Below are 9,038 nucleotides of genomic sequence, written 5' to 3' on the forward strand. Positions count from 1 at the left end.
TACAATAAGGCTTCTGTCTTTCATTAGCTTCTCAAGTGTGTATTTCAAACTGCCCCATATGCATAGCAACCAAAGTAGAGAGCTTTGAAGCTGCCAGCTTGGCTTTGCTCCTGTTAAAAGTAAATGGACAATCATTTTTTTATGGGGTTAATCCTACCATAAACAGGATGATTTTTCAGGGAGCAGACAACCAGAGAGATTGACATTGAACAGGTATTTTTAGCAAAACTGACCTATGTTTTAAGAAGAATTCTGGGTTCTTGTTGGTTTGGGGTTTTCTTGTTTGTCTGGGATTTGGAGGTTTTTTTTGAAGGGTTATATTAACCACAGACTGCAGTGTTATCTAACTGTGTCACCATTTAAGTGACAAACTGGCACCACAAAACCTATACCAATGGCATGCAAACGGTCATGCTAAAATGGGGCTGGTTAATCCACTGAGGGACCAAAGCTGGCGTTTGCCCACAAGGACAGCACAGCACCAACTTCCAGCACAGCCAAAATACCATGCTGAAAATGCAGGTTTCCAGGTTAACTTCCTTTTCACACATTCAGCAAAAATCAGGATGAGAATTTATATAGACTATTCTGCCTGAAAAGACAGACTCAAAACAATACGGCAATTTTTTAATCATCCCCAGCTGAGCATCAGTACATCCACCTCAAGGGCTTTTAGTCATTCTACCAGTAACCAGTATCTCCAAGGTGTATAATATACATATATATTCGAACCCTGAAAGTATCTGTGCTTCATGACTTCAAAATCAGATTTTTTTCGCCAGCCCTATCCATAGGAATAGAGTCCTCAGCCCTTCTTCTCCTGCTGCCAAGGACACAGTGCACATAGAGCCCAAAAGCAGGAACACATATCCAGGACTTTGAGGAAAAAAGGAAAGATCAGAAAAAAAATGAATGTGTATCCTACATGCACGTCTTGAAGAAAACCATTACAAGCAAGCAATCTCTCTTTGCCCATTCTTACTAAGGGCAACTCCCAGCACCTACCCCAAGCATTAATTTTGGTGGCAATCTCCACATGCCGCATGCAACCAGTGATCATAGGAAAAAAAATAAAATTATTGAATACTGTATCAACCCTTAAAAGCTCAGAAACAGCTGTGAAGGCATGGATGCAGCTCAAGGCAGCAGCAAACAGGTCTCTAGAAGACATCTTTTTTCTTGTTCTTGAAGCTCTCTGCCTTAATCTTGAGTTATCCAAGATGGCACAGGAGGAAACCCCTTCTTGGTCAAACTACCAGAGGAGATGTGGTAGGTCACATGAGAGCAAGGAGTGAGCAGACCCAGATGCTGTCCCCAACATTGAAGACTCTTCATCTATCGGACTCCAGCTCTTGCTTTTTACCTCCTCTCTTCCAGATCTACAATGTTCCTCTCCCCCGCTCCCGTACACTCTTCTTTCTTCTGTGGGCCTTTCTTGATTTTAGTATTTTCCCTTCATCCCACTGCCATTGCCAGTCACCGCAGGAGCCATGTGCACTCCCAGGGCTAAAACCATGTCTTCCTTGTTCACTCCACCTGCCTGCTAGATGACTGCACCAGCGTCCCTACCAATGCCCTTCAGCTTTCACTATCAGCTATTTTCTAACCATGAATTTCTAATCCCAATCCCGATTTTTCTAATGCTCTGTGCAGGTCTAATTGAGAGGAAAATTTTTTACTGATTTATGTCTAAGCACAGCTGAGGGCTACAGAAATCTTCCAGGCAGGCAAAGATGATACAGATGACACTCTAAAGGGGCTCGAGCCCTATGAACTTTTTTTCCTTCCAATAACTAATCCAAAGCCCTGAGCTCAAAACATAGGTCAGATGTCCACAGAAATGTTTGTTCGTCTTACGAGATATATATAGATGACAGAGATTAATCTAAGAAAGAGCCCAAATGATGACAGGATGTCATTGTTCCTTATCTTTTATAAAATACATCAACTGTAATATATGATACAAGCTTGAATTCTTTTAAATGTATGTAAGTACATCTTTTAATTGGATATCCTGGCTCAGGAATCAGTAAGCCATTCAGTTATAACAAAAAGAGGATGAGAAGGAAGAATGATACATTACAATGGGCTTAGGAAACAGAATTTGGCCCTTTCTTTTACTAGGTAAAGATTTAGGTTCCTGTCAAGTTGTTTCAAAATTCTTGTAACCATAAGAAATTCTCCTTGGTTGATACTAAAATCACATCAATAATCACATAACATGTGGAAATAATATAATTTTCTTACCAGAATGTCCAGCTGGTCAGAAAAATTATATTTTACCAGGGTGGAGGGGAGCAGGAGAGGAAAGGGAAGGAAGGAGACCCAGAAATCAAACAAGCTGCTGTTCTCTAGACAGCAGCTCCTACTCCAGCTTTGCAGAATCACAGCATGGTTGAGGTTGGCAAGGACCTCTGGAAGTCATCTGGTCCAACCCCCTGCTCAAGTAGGGCCACCTACAGCTGGTTGCCTAGGACCATGTCCAGATGGCTTTTTAATATCTCCAAGGAGGGAGACCCACAGCCTTCCTGAGCAACCTGTGCCAGGGCTCAGTCACCCTCGCCATAACAACGAAAAAAAAGTGTTTCCTAATGTTTGACTCTCTCCAACATGTCCCTGTCTCTCTTGTACTGGGGAGCCCCAAACTGGACCCAGCTCTCCAGGTGTAGCCTTACCAGTGCCACGCAGAGGGGAAGGATCACCGCCTTGACCTGCTGTGACGCTCCTCCTAACGCAGCCCAGGACACCATTCGCTACCTTTGCAGCAAGGGCACTTGGCTGGCTCATGTTCAGCTTGGGGTTCACCAGGACCCCCGGGTCCTTTTCTGCAAAGCTGCCTCCCAGCAGGGGGGACCCCACGCATGGGGTTGTTTCTCCCCAGGCGCAGGACTTTGCACTTCTCCTTGTTGAAGTGGATGAGATCGCTGCCAGAGCGTTTCTCCAGACTGCCAAGGTCCCTCCGGATGACAGCACGATGATGACGGTGTAAGAGCCGCTCCTCCCCATTTTGTGTCACGTGCAGGCTTGCTGAGGACACTCTCCACCCCATCCTCCAGATCATTAACGACCATGTTAGCCACAGCTTGTGGCTGCCAGCTAAGGAAATGGAAAGTGCCGAGATCCACAACGAGAAGCTAGAGACATGGAAGCTGAACCAGTGAAGTACAGGATGGTGCATGTATGCAATGAAGGAAAAGGAAAGATCCTTTCACATGAGAATGAGGGGATTTGTTTTTTAACACATATGCACATACTTTTTAATGTAGCATTTATATGTAGCGCATTTTGACAAATTTGATTTATTAATCAGCCTTGTTTTGTAATTGGAATTGATTAGAAAGAGGTTATGCTTTCTTTGCCATTCATCTATCACACCAAAGAATATATATAATCAAGTAGTCTGAAATTGTTATTAGCCTTAGTGACTCTACTTTTCTGGGTAAAGATTACATTGCATGAGGTATTGATAGGATATAGAAATTAGTAAAACATGTACACCTAATATTTGCTTCCTGTATTCAGTTTGAACAGATATTTTTATCTAGGAGTTGTTTGTAAGTGTAAGAGTCCCATAAGGGACCTATCTGAAACGTCAGCAGCACACAGACGATAAAGCACACACATGACAAAGATGGAGTGTTTTAGTGTTTTAGTTGTCACATACTAAAATGTCTCCACTGAAAATTACTGGAATTCAAGCTCAGAGACAGACCCAGTAATGCTCCATGACAGAGTCATTTTGCGCCTAGAGACTAATGGAAATTTTACCCTAATTACAGCTTAGTACGATTAAGCACAAATAAATCACTATTAGCTTTTCCAAATATTGCCTATCTGTGTCAATTTAAAACAGATACTGTATTTTCCCATCCAAAGTCCTACTTGATTGCTTATTGTCACACTCAAAATCCAAGTTTATCCTGATGGATAAAACAAATGGTAGAATTGAAATCTTAATGACTATACCAAACTAGCTCTAAACACCTTAGAGTTTTCCAAGCTAATTACTGAAACTCTCTAGCAGTCCCCAGAAGGAAAACAAACAACTCCCCGTGTCAGTCTTTAGGATCTTCTCACAGAAGAAAAGATTTGATGGAAGGTAGAACAACTTTCTCCAAGTTCTATAGATGAGTCAACAATATCTGTGATGCTGCTTTGGTTGAGGGTGATGAAAGATTCACTAAAGGCCCTTTGAGATGCAGAGATAGTGCTAACCTCATGATGAAATGAATTATAGGAGAACCAGATGGAGATTTGTATAAGCAAACTTAGGAGCCGAGGAAGAACTCGTACATACCATGCCGAAAGCTGACTCTGTGGGAGCTCTATTTTACAGTTCAAAAATTACATCATCTTAGTCCTACAGCAAACATGCTTCTCAGAGTATTGTGGGACACACTATTCATGAGATACTGCAGTCTTGATGACACTCACTGTATGGGTGTAGACACTAAATGACAACCAAGGCCAATGAAAAAAAGCATTCAGTCATAACATTTTTCATCAAAGCATTTCAAGTTGAATTAGACCATTCTTCAGTCAGAAGTGACTTTATAAACACACTAAATAGATGAATTCAGCATTTGCTCACATCCAGCATCATCCATTTAACTCAAAGAGACATGACTCTGAGTTGCAGAATCAGGGTTGAAAAAGAAAATAATTAAAAATGGACTCCCCTAACAAATGCGCATGAGCACTTCACTTTTTTTCTGTCTACTTGTGAGCTCTCAACTGCTGCCCTTCTGGACAGCCTTCTCCACAGAGCGATCTCCAACATACAGAAGGAATGCACCCCACCAAAGGCAACGAGTGAAGTCCCCATGTCTGCTAAAGGCCACAGTTAGCAAGTCACAACGTGGTCATAATAATGCAACTGGGGGCATCACAGGTGAGCCCACACGTGGGCTGCACTGAATCTCGGCCCTCCGTGAGCGGTTCTTTCGTCTCTGTTCGTACAGTCTCCACTCTGAGCTGTTTCAGCATTCATTTTGCCAGTATCCAGACTCCACTGGGTATTTTTCAATGGTATCATGGGCTCCTGTCAGTGCAGGTACAGCACAAAGCACGGGAACACACACAATAGACCCGCAATGCATTTCCTCACCCTTAGTAGCTCCTTAAGCCTGTAAAATGGAAGCAAAATCTTGTGGCTCCTCACCCAGATTAGTCACATAGCCAGCTACAGGACCTGCTGTAATATCCCAGGACTGGTAACATGCTTAATGCCATTCTTGAACACGACAAAAAAGACAACACCTGCTCCAGAAAGTTCCAGATTAGAGATCCTGAGATGTTCTGTTGACAACTTACCTGATATGCTTTAACAATGCTCCCAATTTCTTGAGATCCAACAATATATCAAGGATCCTGAAGTCAGCAGGAGCTTGCAGCTCTGTTGTCGATTAGCTATTTCCAGTACACTGAACAGTAAGAGAAGTTTTATACCTAGAGAGGATTTGGTGGAATTTTCTTCCCCTTCCTCAGCAAATTACCCTGATCTGGGGGCCAAGACACCCAAATGTCAGTCTGGCAGTCTGGGCTAGTTTAGGTTTTTCTGGTCCTCCAGAATCAACACAGGTATTTCCTGCTTCTTGTACAGTTGTATTTGAAGGAGCTAAGAAGAAGGATATGAACATTTGCCCCTCCCCTCTTTTTTTTTTTTCCCTTTTTTCTTCCGGTAACTGGCTTTCACAAAAGGACCAGTTCAGCAGCATCACCCTAAGTGCCCAGTGCCATCTTGGACACATCAGGAACGCCCAGTTAAGGTTGGTAGATGTGACATGGGACCTATAGGTGACCATCCCCATCTGGAGCAGCACCACAAGGCCAGAGACACATTAGTCTGCCTGAAAGAGCAATCAATCACTCCCAAAATGCCCTTCTTAAATCTGTGATGCCTGCAGATTACTTTCTGAGGTAATAGAAAGATTTTATCAGCAAACTTCTCAGATGATATGCAGATGGCCAACATATGGTGAAGTCCCTCTCCCAGAAGAAAAAGGAGGCTTTAGTCATTTCTGCACAATTTTTCAGCGAAATGAAAAAATATTACAATCGCTGCATGGCATATGCACAAGTATTTCTATCCAGGAAATCCTTTGAGATGAAATCCTGGCCTGAAATATGGGAGCCCTAAAATGGTTGTAACAGTGTCATAACACAATTCACATGTGGCTTTCATTTAATACATATAAAGGCAGGAAAAGACAAAAATATACCCTCCCTAGTGATCCAGTTCAGACCTCTCTGAATCAGTGGAAATCTTCTATTGATTTTAATATACTTTAATAAACACCTTCGTCGCTCACTCTCTACCATCAGGTAAATTTAACTAATAACAGTGTTCTTGTGGTACCCTTGCTATTTTTGGCAGTTTCCTCAGCCAAAATTTCATTCATGACCTCATATGGGCTTTCCTTCACTCTGTGCAGCCGCTTCAAATAGGGAAATGACAGCGTTAGACAACTTATAACAGTAATAGCCAGAAATCCACCACGAGAACGTATACGGTCTCACTCTTCCTTGTGTTCCATAACAAACAAGTGTGGCATTTTAAACATATAAATTCCTTAAAGACTAATGGTTTTTCACCTATTGGTGAAAGACAGCAATTCTTTAAGACTTGTGGAATAGAAATGGGAGCAGATGCATTTAAAGTAATTCAACAGCCAGGGTCTCTCACTCGGAAAAGGTGTCAGAAATATCTGGCAGAGCCAGACCACTTTAAGTTAGAAGCTTTTAGTATTTGAAAGACCTCCTTGCTATAAAGCTGTGATTCAATTAATAATAATTTCTCCATTTGGGAAGCAAATATTTGGAGCACTAAATGAGCATACTCGATGGTTTACTTCCTTTTATCCTCTTCAACTTGCTGAACGTCCCTCCATCACTACTGTTTTCTTCTAAGTCAAGGGTTTGGTCAGAGATGTCGTTCTTTATCTACAAAATGGCATCCTGGCAGGAGGTCAGACAATACCACAGGCAAAGGCCTCCACTGCCAAAAAGGGTCAAAAGGAGTTTGTATCCAGTTGTTAATAAAATACACATAGGAAGCAAGTTTTGGCAGGGAGGAAAAACAGGACCACCAAATGTTTGTTCTGAGTGGAAATCAAGATAATAATGCAAAGCAGATACCTACAAAAAGCACTGTCTCAAAACAAAATCTCTGTGTCAGCCTGATTACTAAGCATTTAAGATGCTTCCAACATCTGCAATATTGCAAATAAGATGCTGTTCAGTTTACTTCTAAAATGCTGCTGTTCCATCAGGGAAAAGAAGCATATGCCTATGAGTGTGGCATTAATTTAATTTCTTTATGGAAAATGATTTCCCAGTTGATGAAACCAAAACTGAAGTGCTACAGAAAAGCAATAGGTTTGCTGAAAAGTATCTCTGGACTGTACAGATGGAAAAAGAAGTAAAAACTTTGCTATAGACTTTCTAAATATCCTAAAGACTTTAATCTCTCTGCTATGGAATTTCAGGGAATTAGACAGGCAGAAGGGATGTCAGTCCCCATCCAGTTCAAAAGGATGCTGCAGAACCTTAAACCCTTTTTGTTTTCACCCTATTGACTTCTGGAAGTATTTTTCCACAGGACTTTTCTTTTTTCCTTCTTCTAGTCTTTTGGTTTTGCTTTTTCTAAGCTGGTGTGCAAACCACGAGCACTCATGAAGGGTTAGTGATTTTAAAAAAGGGGAAAAAAGAAACTTAATTGTAATTGATGTTTCTTATAGTTGTGCAAAGTTGTCCAGTGACAAACAATGCTACTGCAAAAACTACTGAGGTTCTACAGCGGACACTAACTACATTTGATTTATCTCAACAAAAAAGCCTCAAAGGCTAAAAACTACAATTGGCTTCTGAGAAACTTTGTATCATCTTCAAGAAGAACCTTTGCTATAAAAACAAGCTCAGTCATGAATCACAGAGTCATTAGTGGAGCATTCATTTACCCATCCTTTGTTCTCCGCTCTCAGTGATCCGTATTTCCTAAGGTTATCTGTACGCCTCCATCAATCTCCATTTCACAGAACATCTAGCCGTGAAAAAAAATAAAAGAGCAGGACCTAGCAAGACTGTATTGCAAATCAGTTGCTTTTTAAAAATGACAGAGACTAGTGTATCTGGTTGAGCTAAACGGAGAAAAACGTACAGTCTGCGCTCTCTTATCACTTCTGGCTCCACAGTAGAGGGAAAACAGGAGCAAGAGTTCCTATATTTCAAAGATAATAGTATTTTCACTGGTAACAATAATGAAAGCATTAACAGAAAATGAATCTGAAAGACACTTAAGGAGATATGTCACTATTCTTCTTGGCCAAATCAGAGACCTGTCTGAAGACTAATTGCACTAAAGGCAGTGAGCTGGTGGAAACTTCTGAAGATGTTAACAAACAAACGGCAATTGGACATAGCATTAAACAAGAACTTTTCCCAGTGTGGTAACCACGTCTCATTTGGCACTACTTTATCACTGCTTTTTTTTTCCTGATCTGCTAAAAATCCCTGTTCATTTAATAGCTAGGAATGGCTAAATTTGAGGAACCGTTATTAACTAGAGCGGACTTAGGCATTTCCCAGTTCTCAGTAAGTGGTTGCCAGTATTTGGGGGACAGGGGACAAGCTGTAAATCTGAGTCAATTCCTGTTTTATGAAAAAGAGCACACACCACCTCTCCACATTCCTCTGACACACTGTACACACTTCCCCAAACTGGACCTCATTTATGCATAGTTGGAAATCTTCCTTCTTTTATTTTTTCCTTTCAAAATGAGCCTGCAAACAAGTTTGGAAGAACAGGCTGATGAACTGGAAGGCAGGGGTGCTCTAAGACTTACTATTTGCCCAGCCTGGTTGAGGGCATGAGCCCGATGAACATCATAGTTGAGCAGCGCTCCCTATCCCCCCTGCTCCAGTACAGCCTCCTCGCGGTACCCTGCAGAAAGAATCACAGAATCGATTTGGTTGGAAGAGCCCTCTGGGATCATTGAGTCCAACCTTTGCCCTAACACCTCCATGTCAACCAGATCATG

The sequence above is a fragment of the Cariama cristata genome, unplaced genomic scaffold, assembly GCF_000690535.1.
Source record: "Cariama cristata isolate BGI_N322 unplaced genomic scaffold, ASM69053v1 scaffold5117, whole genome shotgun sequence".
Classification (NCBI taxonomy): domain Eukaryota; kingdom Metazoa; phylum Chordata; class Aves; order Cariamiformes; family Cariamidae; genus Cariama; species Cariama cristata.